Raw genomic sequence first — 19,043 nt, 5'->3', positions numbered from 1 at the left:
TTTTGGACTAAAAATAGCTACATAAATGGAAATAATCTGAATACTACAACACAAGATTTCAGTTTCTTGTACGATGCACTTCGTCTCAGCGCTATCTGTATGCATTTTAAGTTTCAATGAAAGTTTGGCTGTACCATTGGGATTTCAACTTAGGTAAGGAAAATGTGACTGAAAGTCAAATAGATAGACAAAAAGCGATATCTCAACTTGAAATATTCAGCTTTATTGGTACAATGAAATATATCATATCGGTACAGAACACAATAACAAGTAAAATAAAACCAGTGCAGCTACATTTATATCTTTTAAATACGACATGTGATAAAAGTCGATGTACCTTAACACCACAAAACATTGTTAAATAATGAATTAGTTTTATAACATCAGTCTCATTTCCGTAATAAACAACTTCTACGATGTTTTTTGGCGTTCGACGTTTTTCAGTTATAGATTTAAAAAAAAAAGTATGTGTCTTGTGCAGTTATATCTATCATTCAGTGTATTTAGCTGCGACAATGAAACCATTGATTTTTGTAGAATAGGTCTGCCCGCTTAGCCCAAATAGGGAGAACGCAGATCTAGGTATCGCGGAGTCGTGAGTTCGATTGTGCGAGGCCTGTGCTCTCCGTGGCGATCTGATAAAATGCATTGTACCTGAAATCATTGTCCTGCACCTCTGGTTTATGTGGGGAAGTTGGCGTACTTGCGGAGATCAGGATTGTAAATCAATGAACACCGGTTAGGTTAACTGTCTGGCATTACATAACTGAAACACTAGCTCAACACAAACCAACAAACAAACTTATGTTTTAACTGAAAACTGACAATCTATTGATTTTATACCATCGGAAATTTTCGAACTTTTATGAATGACACATTAAAAAGAAATCAAGGCAAAATCGGTCGTACAATAAATTAAGCATACGATCTTATCTTTTTTTTTTGTAACTCAATTTCCTTCGTTTTTTTGTTTGTTTTTTTTTTCTCTTTTTTTTTTTTTTAAGAAAAAGGTTCAATGAAATTCTGCATTGTAAAACTATTTGTTTCAAACGTGCAGACTTGCAACTCTGTGGGTATACAGACATTAACAAATAAGAAAATGGCGCGAAAAAAAATGGTAGAAAATAACAGATTCAAATAGATCGCAGTTTTGGCTCTGTTCTTTTGATGAATTGTTTTGGTTGAAATTATTTAACAGGTCTATCCCTGAAATGTTGGTAGCGTTTTCGTCGTAAAAAATCTTAACTTGTCATGGAAAATAAGTCATTCTTCCGATTTGTATACTGCACTGACAACATTCCTCAAGATAAGGTAACTAAGTCACAGTCTTTTCAAATGGTCCCCGGTGTGTGCCTTACTCAGTATGCGCTGCAGCCGCTGGAAGTTCCTCTATTTCATATAAATAAAAGAAGAGCCTACAGCTATTTAGTGTGTCAATACCTCAGTAAACTGTCCCTGTGGTTACCTTCGCGTTGGTATCAGCTCGAAGTAATATGCAGTGTATTCGTCTTCCAATATGAATTGTCGTCTGCAGTAGTGGCTTCGCACATGAATTGTAAACGAATTTTAATTTAAACAAGCTTAGCTTTGTAGAAAACGTTAGTATGCGGCCGTTGTCGATTCAACGTCGTGAACACTTATTCTAACATCGCTCTACTATTACACAAAATTACATCACAGAAAGTGGAATCGTTAGCCATTAAAGCTCAGTCGTAGGGCCTTCGACTTCAGATCGAGAGCATCGGAGTTTGAGCCGCACCGGAAGGAGAGACAGAGAAATGGAGGTCACAGTTAGGCAGAGTAGCTGGTCCAGCGAATTTATTCCTGAAAGATAAGATCTTCAGATGACGGCAAAAAATTGCAGCTGGTCCAACGCAGAGGCTTTATTTCTTAGCGGAAACTTCTAAATCAAGTCTATGTTTTCCACATTCGAGATCATCAGACTTTATCGTAGCTTTTCATATAAAACTCTTATCTTAATATCGTCCCACCAAGGCGGACCAAAAACAGTAAAATAGGCTACCACACCATAATTTCAAAGAGTTTCCTGACCGTGTTTTTGCAGCTGCTTCCGATAAAATATGCATGCAAATATCATTTTTCCTGTCGTGCAAAAGTAGACTTCCTTTCTCACACTGCCAAATGTCAGCTTCTTTGAGTATTGTGTTACCTTGAATAGCATCATTTGAATGTAGACGTAAATATTGTATCATCGTTTCTCCAAAGAGACACAACTGTTTACTCGCCATTCCTAAAGACTTCCACTTCGATTTTCCACCACTTTTATGAAGTAATATTCTGAAGATTTAAGTCTCAAATACCAGTTCAGTTCCACATTTTGATGTCTATCCGCATGACCGGTTTTTGCGTTTAGACGACCTGTAAAAAGAACAATAATGTTGTAAACATTTATGACATACGCTCAGTAAATGAGTAACAGAAAAATAAACTAAAATACAGACTTACACTATAAAGTAGAATCAGGTATAGAACGAATTACTGCATTATCCTTTTACACAACAAGAGCACCGCCTTGCGGATGCAAATGCTCATCTGAATTTTTTGTTTCTGTGTAAAAAGAAATATAAACCTAGCCATGATTCTCTAAGTCCTATAAACCTAGCCGTGATTTCTCTAAGTCCGAAGGAGGTCAATATTCTTGCAATAAGCAATGCAGAGTTACGGTACTTGCTGTGCAGTGTCACCTTTAATGGCGAATAACTGCTCCAGGTTTTAAATCGATAGATTTGACCGTAAAGGAGAAAAGTTGACCTTAACGCAAAACTTAACTTAGAAATCAGTGTAATAGGCTTTGAAAGCGAACAGCATGGATCCTGGTCAGACTGCGTGGATGCTGGTAACAAACGCGGCACTATGACTATGTTGGTTTTCTCATGGCGCAGCTCATTTAATTAAATAAAAATACTCTTGAATCAAACAGGTCTATGTTCAAAAACACATTCATACGTCCTTTTAGAAAGGTAATCATATTTCACACATTGATAAAATTTGTCGTAAATATTTATACTGGATTACACAAGATGACACGTGTTATCAATGTTTATCTCTAATCAGCGTGATTTTATATTGTTGATTGCATTATGTATGACGGTGACACGTGAAACGTAATTATTTATGTCATATATGACCCTTTAATTAAATAAATACGGTTGCATTTCGGTTATGAAATTACCCGTGCGCACGCGAAACTTCAATAACATATGAAATCGTTTTGTGTAAACGTATTTTCTTTTCCTTTCGTAAGTTAAATATTTGTGTCATTCATGATTGAATTCTGTCAAATACCCTTTCAAACAAATACCTTTACCAAAAAAAAAAAAAAAAAAAAAACAACAACAAAATAATTGTGTCATTCATGATTGAATTCTGTCAAATACCCTTAAAAGAAATACCTTTACAAAAAAAAAAAAACAACAAAAAAAAAAAAAAAAACAAAAAAAAACCATAAGCATTCCGGTTATACTCCGGTGTATTCCGGTATTTTAGGTGCGTTCTGGTTAAATGTCTGATCGGAGCAAAGAGCTATAAAAGTAAATTTTATACCCGTGTAAAATTCTTTAAGAACAGTTTTCATAATAGTTCCTTAAATACACAGGTTGAATATATATCTTGACGATAAAAAGCGAAATATGACTTCACAGAGTAAATTTGATAAAACATTACCAACTTTTAGTAACATCTCTAAACCGATAAAGCGGGACAGATCTACCTATCATAAAAATCAATAAAACCAATAATCCAATATCATCGCTACCGGACGGATTCGTTGATTTCCGTACTAATTGTTGTTGTTGTAGTAACACGGGGGAATAATCGATAATTAACATCTTTGGTCATTATCTGATGCATTTACAGGCGGGCATACACTTGAATGAAGATTTAATAATTATTAAAGTGAAAATCGGAACAAGTCGAAAATTTATATAATACTTTATTAATTGTCAAATAAAAGTAATATTTATGAATATGTTATCTAAAATATTTAGAAATCGTTACATTTTATACATCGAACACATAGATTTACTTTCTTTTTAATACATGAAACATCATGCTAACATATATCTATGTACAGAAGAGAAATATTTACGCACAAGAAACTGTCTGTAAATAAAATAAATATTCATGAATATGAATATGTTATCTAAAATATTTAGAAAGCGTATATACTTTCTCTATACGCGCTTTCTTTCACATATTATGAACATTAGAATATGAGCTTTTGCTTCTAAATATTTTCAAAATTCTAAATCACTAACGCTTTGCGATTTTCATCGTAAAATGCAATAAAAACAGCAAATTATCATGTATTTCCGTAACATAAAGTTTGTCAGTAATTAAGTTTTGAGGCCTTCATAAGAAATATAGCATTTTTTTCAAGAGATCTAAAAAGTATTTTTGTTATCGAACGATCTGGAGGCCAGTCGCTTTAAAGAAAAAGAAGTATACAAATAAGACTTATATTTTTAAAAGGAAATACTTAACCATTACCATGCTGGACACGATTGGTTCTTCCTTTGCGATCAGTGTAGATGATGATCAGTCTGCACGGATGTGCAGACTGATCATGATCTGCACTGTCTGCCATTCAGCCAGTAACTTTTTGGTATGCACCCTTTTCATAATTAATAGTACTGTCCAAATTGAAACATAGACAAGTTCATTATTGTAATTTAGCATGGTAAGGATTAAGTTTCTTATATCGTGCCTAAATAGATATATCATATTTGCGTGACTTGAATAAGTACTGCTGACAAATACTACTACCATAGTATACTTTAACTATAAATATATTGTTACAGGGAAAAAATCAAAATTAAATAACAATAGCTTCATCAATATCTCAATTTTAGAATAGCAGACTTAACTAAGTAATAACTTAAGCTTTTCCGTGAAATTTGGGCCAAGATCTTTACTCAGTAAATATTTACGGAACAACTCTATTAACGATGTGAATTCTAAATTTGTACTGATTCTTCCTTCTGTCATACGATTCATGAAATAAGGGTAAAAATCGTAAAAACAAAGTTCCTGAAAGAATGGGAAAAGACTATATAAAGACAGAAGAAAGTGAAATATATATATTACAACGCAAAAACCATAAAACCATAAAAATACCTATCACTTGTAGTAAGTGGGGTAACATAACTTTTATGACCCGGCTTGAAACAACACTGAACGGATATTGTTTACCCCTAGGCAATATTGTAATACACAATAAAAGTCAAAGGGTAATTTTAAGATATTTGTTACAATTAAATTATTTTATGCTTGATGTGATTTTGTGCAATCTTGGGACTAAAACAAATAATAGATATCGCAATTTTTTAAACGAATGATTAAAGAATGTACCAAAAACATGCATTAATTTAAGAATACAGAATAATATATACAAAGGGGGTTCGGAAAGAAGGAGAATTATCAGTTCATCAAGGCTATCTTTCAAATTAAAGTTTGGCCATATTATGAATAATAGAAAATGATGTTTTTGTTTCAAAATTATTAAAAAATCCCATATGAAGAAAAAAAGATGACCGCGTCGGAGATCGGACCCGGACCGCCGCGGCAATAAACAAGTCACCAGCGGCAAAAATAATATAGGTAATATAGGTGAGTGTATATCAAAATCTCCTTGATCAAAATCCCCTCCACTGAAAAATGAGTGGGGATTTTGTAACACCCTATCATTTTTCAGTGAAGGGGATTTTGATCAAGGGGATTTTGATTGTCTCCCAATATAGGTATCTGGAAATTAATCATCGCTATATTTCTTAAGAATGCTTTGAAACTCAATTACTGACAGACTATATTTTATGGAAACACATGAGAATTAGTTGCTTTAAGTATTTTTTTGCGATGAAAATTAAAAGCATTTGTATATTTTATAAATGCGAATTGAACACTAAATCCTCCATAGCGTTATTTTAAACGACAGCAGATATAGGTTTCGGCGTTTCTGAGTTCAACAATTAATTTGTTTTAATTTGTCTAATTACAATCTCAGTTTTTTTTTGTCAATGTGAAGTTGCCTACAATTCATAGGCATTGAGCTATAACAATTTGTACCGACAAAGTCAGGCTAGCAGACGACAATAATTTCCGTAACAGCTTCCGAGTACTTACGGATAACGGCGGAAAAAGCCGGATTTTTTAAGAAATGTTCACTGTATACACTAAAATGCAAAAAGGACCAAACAAACCATTATTAAATTTAAAACAAATTACACATAACGAAAATTGAATAATTTTTCTACATTTTTAGGGGTATCGATTTTTTGATTATTTGCGGAAAATATCTCATTTTATCTGTTATATTTGAAAAAGTCAGTTTTTTTACCCGTTTCCTACAGAGTCTATATGAACTGAGGTGGGTCTATTTAAAGTCAAAAAGGACCAACCAAATATTAAAATATTTAAAAAAAAAATATTCATAATATCCGGAATAAATTAAACTTTAATTTGTGGGGTATCGAATTTTTGATTTCCAAATAGAACTTTTTCTATTTAAGTTTAAGTAATGTTTTCCTTCTTTGTTTATATAGGCAAATTTATCGATTTTCCGATAGATCGATGTTACTAAAAGTTGATAATGGCAGAATTTTTAGTTCATCATGGCTGTGTGATTTACTGAAGATCAAATTTGCTATAAAAAAAAACATATTATAAAAATTAAAATGTAAGAGCTCTAATCCTGTTGCCTGCGTGGTAGAATAAATAGACAGACAAATGTAGCGTCTTTCTCAATATTTAAGATAACATATTCATATTCTTAATCACTTCTTTTACTGAATCAAGTATTTTATACATTTTCGACTTGTTCCGCTTTTCACTTTTATATTGAAATATTACATCATGTATCCAATATAATTGCTTTATTTCCTATATAGCTCCCTAAAACAACATGATAACATCGTTTGGTAAACTGCCCGCCTGTTAATATATACAAGGCGAACGATTTCCTGCGACCAGAAGTTATACAGACCAGAATTTCTTGATAGTAACTTATGGGTGAATAACGTACTTGTTATGTTTTTTATTATACCATTACGCTTTAATGGAAGAAATATTACTCCATTCTACATGATTTACAAGTAGATATATGAACTATGTATTTCTTAATTCTGAAAGTTATTGTTTTGAGGAAAAATAACTATATTTCCCTTTCATGTATAACATAACTTTTAGCTCAGCTGGTCGCATTCCTTGACTATTGAAATACTTCACTAGAGCTTTCATAAATGTGATTCATGCCTTCACATAGACTTGACAACACAGGACCATAATGATCTAGGAAATTAAAGAGCAATTAACATAAAAAAACCCTTATGCACAACATGGTATCAATATTGATCATTGCTGAAAGATTGAATAAATTATATGAAATAATGAATGAGGAATTCAGGTCACAAACATTTCTCTATATATCATATAGAGTGCTAGCTATATTGCAAAAACGGCGTTCCATAAATGCGATAAGCCAATCGCATATCGGTAAAAAGTCACGTGAAATCACCCAGTCCCCATGTGCTATACTACTTGTTGCATTCCAGGTAATAATGTATCTAGTTGTGTTTTGATTACGCTACGCTGTGTAGTTTTGGTCGTTCCCGGCCAAATTAATTAATCAATCGTATGCCCAGCGAAATTTGAATCTGGAGACCTGCAGGGCCCGTATTCATAAAGCTCCTTAGGAGAAAACTTAGAAAATCCTTAAATATGTAAAATTCCCTGAACATCATAGTACAAAAGAAAAGTGTAGACACTATAAGATTAATAGTAATCTCTATTACTTTGCAAAACTGTAAGTGACATTATTATTAAACATTCCAACTACCTCGACGACAGTCCACAAAATGCTTTTGAACTGTTCCCTTAGTTAGTCCCTTAGGGAAAATTTTCCCTTATGAGCTTCATGAATACCAGCCTATATCTTAAATACAAGTCAAAGCCTGGATATATTCCAAACTGTAATATACATGTATCATGTATAAAAGAGGGCCTTAATTCAAGGCCCAAATGCTGTTTTAGAACATGTTCCTTTCAAAGCCTATTGCAATTAGTGAAACCGTTAGCGAACAGCATGGATTCTGACCATACTGCGCAGGTTGGTCTGATTCTATGCTGGTCGAAAAACCACTATGTTGGTTTTCTCATGGCGCGGCTCATATGTTGTATCGATAGATGTGTCATTCTATATAGCATTACTTAGCCGCTCTAACTATGTTGGCCATTTTTTTTTTAAACTGATGCCATTTTCTTATTATTTAATATTTTTCTATTCTGTTTTCTTGCATTATCTGACCGAAAGTCTGAATTTAATGGTCGCAGCGGTTTAAATACATTTTCTGATAAAACAAAATATCTATTTACGAATGCGATGTATGAAATTTTACAGGCAATTTATTGCAAATCGGCTGTTTTTGTATGATTGTGCGTATTATATACATTATTATCTCATTAAAAATGCTCTAGCATTCGAGTTATATTCTATTCTTTATCGATACTGAAAGTTTGAAGCAAAATTATTAATTAATGAATGCTCTTCACGCGTTTTTCTGATGCTACTAGAATACATTCGCATGAAATGGGACGGTTTTCATGTTCATACAATTTGCAGATCGAACCGAAAGTAGGTGTTTATTGCGCGGAGGAGAGCAATATGCGCCATTTTTAGGGTAGCAGACCACAACTGACTGCATTTCACTAGGAACTATTCAACCCCCTATTTTCTTTTCATTTTTTTTCGTTCATTTGTGATAGAACTCTTATGAAAAATTGGTGTATGTAAAAGTGATGTTCTCTAAAGATACGTAAAGAGGACATGAAGTTGTCGTTTTTTTATGTGAAACAAAGAAGAATTTGAATTACTGACCTTTAACCCATAGGTCCCTAATACTTATATAAAATGCTGGCCTAACTTTTACTTAAAACAATAATATTTTGAATATGATGTTTCTCTTTTTATTTCTTTTAAGCATTGTTAAAAGTTGTATTGCATTTAATTCTATACTGTAGATGTATCAAGTCAGATACTGGAATTATTTTGTACCAGTGTTACCATACAACAACAACCGGTACGGAAATCCACTAATCCATCCGAAGGCTGTGATATTGGATTATCGGTTTTTATTGATTTTTGTGATAGGCAAAGACGTCTAGCTTTATCGGCTAAGAAATATTAATATATAAATTTCGTAATGGCGATTTAACAAAATAACCTACTTTGGAATATAGATAAGAAATATACACACAAAATATATTATTCAACCTTTGATCGAATGACTTGAAGGTCAGTTGTCAAAAAATATGTTCGAGGTCTGCACGTGTTTTATTGCACGGCATCAGAAAAAACAAACACTAGCACAAATTATTGATCGGTGAATTTTAAAAAGAATCATGTAATATTATACGCTTACTGAATGGAAGTGGCTAGGCGCCCGGTAACTCGTACAGGACAGGCTGAGGTCCGGTAATCAATATGAATAGCGAGAGAGCTATATGTTTTATCTTTAATATGCGATTGTACTTTTCCCGGGATTAAAGAATTATAAATACATCTGTTTCCTGTGACTGAACCATTCAAATAATCGAGGAAAGTATGAAAACAAACTTTTTTTTATTCATTTTTTATTTGTTTACGCTGTGCTGCGTGGTTATGACTGTTTCCAGTCAAACTAATCAATCGTAAGCCCAGCGAGATTTGAATTTTGAGACCCGTTGCCAGATACAGGTCGGTGCCTGGATTGATTCCAAAGAATTAGAACCATATGATATAGTAAAAGGGGGACCTTAATTCAAGGCCCGGGTGTTATTTTTGGAGCATGTCTGGGTCTAGGCTGGAGTATTTATTGTTTTTGCATTGTTTAATTGTTGTATCCCCCTGAATTGTGTCTAAATTGACAAAATAATGAACAGATTATGAAATATATAATTAAATTTATATAATTTTGTCATCCAGGGTAAGAACCGCGATTACCTTTCTTACACTCCTGAAACGCCTGAGACCATGAACTACAACTATACTCTTTTATTACTATTATACTTTATTTTATTAACCATAAACTTTAAAAACATTAAAACTTTAAAAACACATATGAGTCATGAGAAAACCAACATAGTGGGTTTGCGACCAGCATGGATCCAGACCAGCCTGCGCATCCGCGCAGTCTGGTCAAGATCCATGCTGGTCGCTAATGGTTTCTCTAATAATAATAGTCTTTGAAAGCGAACAGCATGGATTCTGACCAGACTGGGCGGATGCGCAGGCTGTTCTGGATTCATGCTGGTCGCAAACCCACTATGTTGATTTTCTCATGGCACGGCTCAATTATTATACAAACCATTTATATACGTCCGATTGTTGTCAGTACACAGATTATTTTTAGATTACACGCCACGCCTACTGCATAATTGTGTCATATCGATAAATATGCTTATTCTGTATACTCGTAAACATTCAATGTACTTTACCGATACCGTTTTACTCTATGTTTTTAAATTGCTGTCACTTTGTCATTTTTTAATGTTTTTCAGATCTGTTTTTTGCACTTTATAGTCCAAAGTCTAAATTTAATGATTTTATCGGTATTAGTTACTTTACTTATTGTATAGAAAAGATATTTACGATCGCGCTGTATGAAATTTTACGGTTGGTTTTATCAAAATTCGACCGTTTCTATGTGATTTTGCTTATTTTAATTACATTATATTACTAAAAATGCTCTAGCATTACAGCTATATATGTTCTTTAGCGATTCTGAAAATTTGAAGATAAACTATGTATTAATAAATGTTTTACACGCGAATCCTGTGTACCCGACGTCTAAATTACGCGTGAGAATTTTTACTTAAAATTTACCTGTTTACCTGTTGTTTGTTTACCATTGTCTGTTTCCGTCGATCCGTTTACTGGTCATCATTACTACTGGATTTTCCTATGGTGGCGTCTTTCTAGTACATGTTTTCTCGGACTGGGTCTTGCTTATGCCACCATAGGTCCCTACCACATATATTGCTGGCCATTACTTTAATTTAATTTAATAGGTTTATTTGATATTTTGTTGTTTCTGTTATCATGATTTTATTACAGTTATTATAAAATTTGTATAAAAAAGTTAAAATTGAATAAAAGTTGGTTAAAAATGTTAAAGCTAGCTAAAATTTGATAAAATTTGATAAAGTCAGAAAACACAAAGACTCTTATTTCTGATTTTTATTTTGCCTAAAGTTTTAATAAAATTAAGCTATAAAAATATATTTAAAACTAATTTAGTAAAAACTGGTGACCATCCTTGCCGAAATGTAAAGTGGTTGCAAGGATATGTCTCTTAGTTTTAAAATCATTGTCTAAAATTAGCCTAATTATGGCTTAAAATTACGTATATGTTTAAAATCAGAATAATTTAAAAGATATTGGTTGGTAAGAAAGTATTTGGCCTTTTGATTATAATATATAGAACAGTAAAAATAACATATGTATATATACATTTTAACTAATTAAAATTTAAATTAATATAATAGAAATTATAATATTAGAAACTCTTTCGGGCTACTATCCATTGATATGCTCCATAAACAGTCGGCTCCTGTTACTACGTTGTTTCTAAAATTATTTCTTGCTATTCATAGTTGTGGCCCGACCCTAGCAACTTTAATAGATAGCTCCTTTCACCCTGAGGATATATCGCTTGTAGTGACCGCACCAGTGCCGTCAAGCCGTACATGGTACCCCCAGACGGGGTGCATATACAAGCTCAACCCCCCTGATTATTGACGCCATCTCTTTTGAACGAAGTTTAGGATTTTAATATGTTTATACACGTTTCCCCTGAGATTATATTATCTCTATTGACCGCACCAGTGCCGTTAAGCCTTACATGGTACCCCCAGACGGGGTGAAACAAACTTTTTTAAATCATCTCCCGTTAATATAGTCTGCTCTTTGTAATACAAGAAAAGTCTCAGTATCTATAAGGATTACTAGACCTCTAGCCTGCCATGTACGGGTTGTCTGAAGGCCAAGTAACCAGACATCTAGACTCAGGGTCTAGAGGGCTGGTTACCGGATCCCTAGCCACTACCTTATTGAATGGCATGACTATTACCCGAGGTCCATAGAGCAGAGTGCAAATAGTTTTGACTACTAACATTCAGAAAGCGTTTACTTCACGGCAGCAGAAGTAGTTTTCACATTTTACTTCAGGTTTTGTCTTTATTTTAGTACAATATATTATTAAAATATGCGCAAGTCAAATACACAAACAATCTTAACAGTGTTTATATGTATTTGGAAGAGTGTAATAATCATTTTATGTTATAAATAAGCAATCCTGAAACAGAAAAAAAAATAATTGACTAACTTGACGATCATAACCTCGCTTTTATGCGCGACAATATTCGAGAAACAGTCCGTCCGAAACTATGTTAAAGACAAAATTTTAAGTATGAAAGACATGAAAAGCAAAAATGGTCTATTTTCTAAATGGTCATATTCTCTACATAACATCAAAAATTGTCTGGTAAATGTCCCGCAAAATTTAAGTGCATGTACAGAAATCGTATATTCGAGAAAACAAACCTGCATAAATCCCTAAGCTCCTTTCTCACTAATTATCCGCTTAAAAGTGACACAAATAACAGTAACGTTGTGATCGCGGCGGGGTATTTTTGACCTGAGGCGCTTGGCATGCGCATTGTAAACGCGAGATTATCTCTTGTTGCCATTCTGTGTATTGTATTAATACGTTAATTGCAGAGTGGTAAAAGATAATGTTGAATAGAATTGCTATTATGAACTCATTAAAAAATTGCAGTGATTAGCCTGCAATATGACTGTCTTCATCAAGTGAATAATTTTTATGTTACAATGATTACATGTACACATTCTACGGAATATGCCCTTTTTTGTATCAGAGATAGACAAAACAACAACAACAATAATAATAATAATAATAATAAAGAAATAACAGAAGTGATAGGATCGAACGCACGTCTCCAGCGTTTTTGTATTGATATAGCAAAGCAGGCGGTGCATACTCGTATTAAAATGAAGTAAAATACAGATTACAGTCTTTGTAGTATAACTGATACTTTATAAATTCAAAGTCAGTGTATCTTTTCATCTTTAAAGATGAGCTTATAACCATGAAGTCACTAATTAGTAACATTTGAAAACATGGAATCCTGGTTAAAGCAGCTATAAAATTTTAAATAGTTCATTGCCATTTGTAGAACTTAACGATGGAGCGCATCCCTCTATGTTCTTTTATATACGTATTTAAATACTTCTTCGCCGTTACTGATGTATATTTACTGATTATTTGTACATTTATATTTTTTGAGTCAAGTTTAATCCCGAATACGTGTAATTTACTGTATAAGTTTAAAAACAATAATGATGTAATGTTATTTCACTAATCCGACAACCGACTGGATACTCCTGTTTTACATTCTTATTTTGTTGTTTTTCTTTATTTCTGTAACTCTTTAGCTCTCCTTATATCATATGTTTTGAAGAATAATTTAATACTTGACAAACCTCTCATATGACCTAATTTTATGGTCAGGAAGCCTTGATTTCTTGGTACAGGTTTGTATTTATTTACAAAATATCTACCCACAGCATCCATTTGATAAACTTATTATAACGTATTAGAGGATAATTATTTTCTTATGTTCAGGTCAAAAATGTTCACATCAGAATACCATAAAATTTCGTAAGCATACAAATAATTAATATGTTGTGTACTTTTGAATGATAGTTGACAGGTTAATTTCACATTTCATTTCATTTACGATATCCATAAATAATTGATTGCGTAACTACATTTTAATAAATAAACTTGCTGGGTACGACATTAGACGGTACACAGACTTATTTCCGTTGATTTCTGCCGAACTATAAACGGGTTAATTACACCTGTTATGACATGCTAGAGGTGTGACTTACTTTTTGTCTTTTGAACCTGATTGGCTGAAATAGACAACTTTATAAGCAGGGGAGTGGCATGATATATCGGGTCAATCATAAGTATAGCTATTGTGCGTAAGTATTTACCTCGCAGTCATTGATCTTAGCCATTATTTTTCCGGCGTTTTCGTTAGTTTACGCAATATTTGTACCTGTATTACTAAAATAAATACTAGTATAGTTAGTTAACCGATGAAGTGGTAAAGTGTCAGACTTACACGCATGTTATCTCGGGTTCGAAGTCAACTCAAATACATTTTAAAAACTGTAATGTGATGTTTTCAATATTGCTTTTACCTTTACATTATTTTATGTAACATATTTCACAAATTTTAACGATTTTTCTTGTAGTATTTATTTTCTGGGAAAGCTGGTGACCAGTAATTTGTCTTTTTATTTAAGACAGTAAAGACGCTTTTTAATCGACATTATCTACAACGGTTAACTTGATTACAAGCGTATTTCACTCAATAAATTAAGTATAAATTTGATCGGAAATGTGAGAATGTTCCTGTCTATTAAGTTTACAGATAAAGATTTGATGCTTGATTAAAAGTTGCAATTATGTATATGTACATACGTAGAATTTAGTAGCCAGAGATCAGTTATTTTGCTAATGTGTTTATATGTGTTTACTTGGATATATTCAATATTGTCTGAAATTGTACTTATATGTGTAATCTTCATATATATATACGGAGGATATTATATAAATAATACGGTAAGACGTAAGTCTCGAATCCATAATCAAGGCAGGTAAAGAGTTTGACCACACAGCTACCTGCACATGCAATATGATGTAAGTTCTATCGCTGTATTACGGAATACGGTTAATGCCACTACAATCAACGCGACACACGAAACGACACACGAAATTGCAACGCGACGGACAACAATGTACAACGACACACGGCGTTTTAACATTTGAATGTCTCATTGTCGCGCTAGGGTTTGGCAAAAAATGTTACAGTAAAATTGAGTGTCGCGACACACGACAATGCGGAACAACGACACTCGACATGATATAGCGCAAATGTAGCGGAATTGTCGCATGTCGAAGTAATTTTATTGAGGGCGACACACGACAATCAACGCGACACACGACACGACGCATGACATTCAACGTGACGGTCGACAATGTACAAGAACACACGACATTTTAACATTTGAGTGTGTGTTGTCCTGAAAACGCGACACACGGCATTAACCGCGACACACGACATTCAATGCGACACACGACAACGGGATTCAAGATTGAAGATTCAAAGTTTAACGGGCAATGACACTCGACAGGAATTGTCACATGTCCGGGTAATTTAGGTTAAATGTTGTTAATATATTCCTTTTTTCAAAAATCGGTCATTTTCAAGTATTTTAAGGTATCTTAATAAAAGTTACATGCATTTGTAGAACTACTATGGAACTATTTCAAAAAAGTATAGCGCAATGCTCCAACGCAACCCTAAGGGTCGTTCGGGCTCGAACAAAATGCACGAAAATACACCTTATTTTTCCTACAAAAAAGGATTTTACATCAACTTAGGCTCTAAAGCAACACACTTTGGTGAATATCAGTTATTTCTATGGAAATAAATAGCTTAGGTAAGTTTTGTCCGTCTGTACGATCTGCAGACTTGCTATAGGGATTGTATAATGCTAATCTGTTTTCGAAAAAATATTAATTTCATTTTATTGTAAAAAGCGTTAAAAGTAAGGTATCAAACTGACAATTCTTTTGATAAGTAGTTGAAAATATTGTCTAATCGAATATGAAAAACAATTTTCTTCTCCGACGGACACGCCGTCGGGAACATTTGCTGAACTTTGCCATTTTTGGCTTAAATATTAGCCAAAATGAGGAAAAGTGCTTATAAAATATTTATTTATGTGTAAATTACTGCAAATAAAAACTTGTTTTGGTAGAAAGTGACAAAATCTGAAAATTTATGACAAAAAGACAACATCTGTTCGTCCGTCTGTATGTAATTTAGGATAAAAGCTGTATTTCCGTACTTTTCCGCACGGAAAAGTCCGTGTTTTTCACTAACTTCAAATAATTGTAGAATGTTCCAAACACAAGTTAATAGAATAACTTTTATGAATTAAACCTTAACATGATCTAAACAGATAAGTAATTTTTATATCTCTTTTTTACCGCCAACGGTTTTGTTGGAAGACAGTCTCAAAATGTATCATTTGTCGTGAAAATATCCATACTTCTTCATATATTAAATAGAGAGATGGGCCTTGTCAGAGAGTCATAATCTTTATAATTTGATGTCCTATTTTAATGAATGATACTTTGGTGCAAAAGGCAAGCCAGTACCTAGAGAAAACAGGCCACGTCAGGTTCGAATCTGGCGGGCTAGGGGTCAAGGCCATAGTTCAAATTCCGGTAATATTCTCAAAATATGAACTTTTTCAGAGCAGTCAAGGCACTCCTCTTTTCTCTAGGTACTGGCTTGCCCTTTGCAACAAGTTATCATTTATTTAAATCGGACTCCTCTGACAAGGCATGAAGAAGTATGTTTATATATATTAAGTTAATTACATATTACACTATTACATGAGGAAGTGTGCATATTTTAACGAAAAGGGGCACATTTTGAGATGGTCCCCCCGACGAAACCGTCGGCGGTCATAGTATTCAAATCACATATCTGTTTAGACAATGTTTATATATAATTGATAAAAGTTATTTCATTAAGGTACTTCCGCAAATTGAAATTAGAAATTCATGTGAAAAAAACAGAACTCTCAAAATAGCTTTCGAAATGCAAGGACAAAAAAATATATGATAAAAGTTGAAATGATATATCTGTAGGTAAACTTGCGAGCATAAAAGCTACGCTGAACCCTACCTCCACAGTGATTTGAAAGAAAATGAATGAACATGTTTGGATAATAATTTTGGTATCGTATTCAACCTAAATTGCTATGTAATATTTATTTTCAAATCATAGAAATGCCAAAATAGTGCATAGGAGCGCTACTGTTTCAAGAAAAGGTCGTTAAACATTCTAATGCGAAAAACACGTGCAAAGTTTTTCTGAAATATTTATTTCAAGGAATTAAACATATGATTGATTTCCTTACTGAAATATATATGTCTCCTATTCATAGTTAGAGTACAGAATTTATTTCAGGTCGATTGTGAAGGAAGTTTACAACTGATATAATCACTCTCGACACCTCATTCCTGATGGAATCCATCGCCACGAGGGTATGAGAAAAGAGGCCAGTTTCCCTTTTAATGCAGAGCGCCAAGCAAGTGAGGTACTGGTACCATTTTTTACGTCTTTGGTATGATGCCTCGATAGCCTAGTGGTAGAGCGTCCGCTTCGAATACGGGAGGTCTTGGGATCGATCCCCGGTCGCGTTATACCAAATTTTAGGTTGATGCAAGACTTCCAGTTGAGAAACATAAGTGATCGATCTAGGCCATTATAACTCTCCAGTGTAAAGGAAAACGTGTCTCATGCGTTGTACATCTCCAGCACATGATATCTGAAATCGAGGGCACGACATCTTATCTCGAGAGCATGACATTTTACCTCGAGCGCGAGACATTTTACTTCGATGAAATGGCATCTTATGTCTCATTTCGAGATATGAACATCTTTACTATACCTATTTTTTGTCTACAATGATAAAATCCCATTACCCGAGAAAGAGATATTTTGACTCAAAAACATTTTTAACCTTTATAACACGTGACTAAGCGAAAGTGACCGTTAGATCATGTGACCGCGCTGGTATTTAGAATCTCATATAAGGGCAATTAACTGCTTCATGGCTATATACCAATAAAAGAAATTATTCTTTGTTACATATAAAATTCAGCTACTTCAGAACAATTTTGTTACAGTTCTAGATTTTCACTCTGTCGTAGACCTATTTTCCACAAGATATCCATACATTTGCTTCGAGAAAACGAAAAGAAAAAGGGATGTTGAATACCTGTAGTATGCAGTGAAATGCAAGTCCGACTGAAGTCAGGTACCCTCATTTCGCCGCATTTAGAAAGCGGTTCTCAGAATAAACACTTACTTTCCTTTTCAAGTAAACAACTCGAAATCATGCAATACTAGCATGAAAAGTGTACTATTTTATGTAAATTCATTTCACAAGCGAATGCCAATTTGGCCCCTGATTTACGCGCAAATGCGCGAAAAACGGAAAAAACGAGGATCTATTTATCAGGGACTTCTTTCGACTACATCATGGAAGTACATTATTGTCCGAATAACTGCTATATAACCTCATCTTTTAGCCATATGATTGCCTCCCTTGTACACATAATTATATTAGTAACGTCACTATTCAGTGTGTACACAGGCAATAACCGCGCTAAAGATAAAACTGTTCAATTAAATTAATTAAAAACATTTTAAAACATCTTGTACAAAAGTTTGTTCGGTATATTAAAACAAATACTATATGGAAGCTTATGTGACACTGGTATTGTCAACCTCGAAACAGAATGTCACCACGCGGCATTCGCCTCGGTTGACATTCTGCCCTCGGGTTGACAAATTCAATTTCACACACGCTGCTGTATGATATTTATATACGAGTGTCGACATCTATCTCGACAGTATGACATTATATTTTGAGCGCAAGACTTCTTATTTCAATCGCACAACATCCCATTATGAGAGCATGACATTTTATCTCCAGCACTCGACATGTTAATTCGAACGCACAAAATCACGTCTCGATCACTTCACACCTTATATCTACTGAAAAATGTATGATATATGCGTTATAGAAAGACCTTGCCACCGAGGGATCACACTCTAATATGTTGATAGACAACCAATGGCAAACTGATTGACATGCAAGAAGTGTAAACTGCACCGATTTTGAAAACGCCTGTGCCTTTGCACAAATGAGACTTAAATCTGTCCATGAAGTATTCCTGTGTACCAGTGAAGCTGTGGAAAACGAAAGATGTCCTGCCAAGTGATCATGGGTTCTAATTCTGTGTTGAAATTTTAGTAAATGTCATAAGGCGACTATCCAGCTGAAGATCATGTGTTGTCCTCATTGCACT

The 19,043-nt window shown here is 33.8% G+C and overlaps 1 long non-coding RNA gene across 1 annotated transcript; it reads right to left on the bottom strand.

Annotated features, from left to right (window-relative positions):
* Positions 1-202: 202 nt before the first annotated feature.
* LOC123563613 (uncharacterized) lies at positions 203-13,691 on the bottom strand. The gene is made up of 2 exons (XR_008369321.1): positions 12,596-13,691; positions 203-2,379 (listed from the first exon to the last, which is right to left on the bottom strand). It is a non-coding gene; the product is annotated as an uncharacterized LOC123563613 (long non-coding RNA).
* Between the last annotated feature and the right edge of the window lie 5,352 nt (positions 13,692-19,043).

This window comes from Mercenaria mercenaria, unplaced genomic scaffold, assembly GCF_021730395.1.
Source record: "Mercenaria mercenaria strain notata unplaced genomic scaffold, MADL_Memer_1 contig_3725, whole genome shotgun sequence".
Lineage (NCBI taxonomy): Eukaryota > Metazoa > Mollusca > Bivalvia > Venerida > Veneridae > Mercenaria > Mercenaria mercenaria.
Note: the sequence above shows the minus strand (reverse complement) of the source record. Positions and strands in the feature narration are given on the sequence as shown.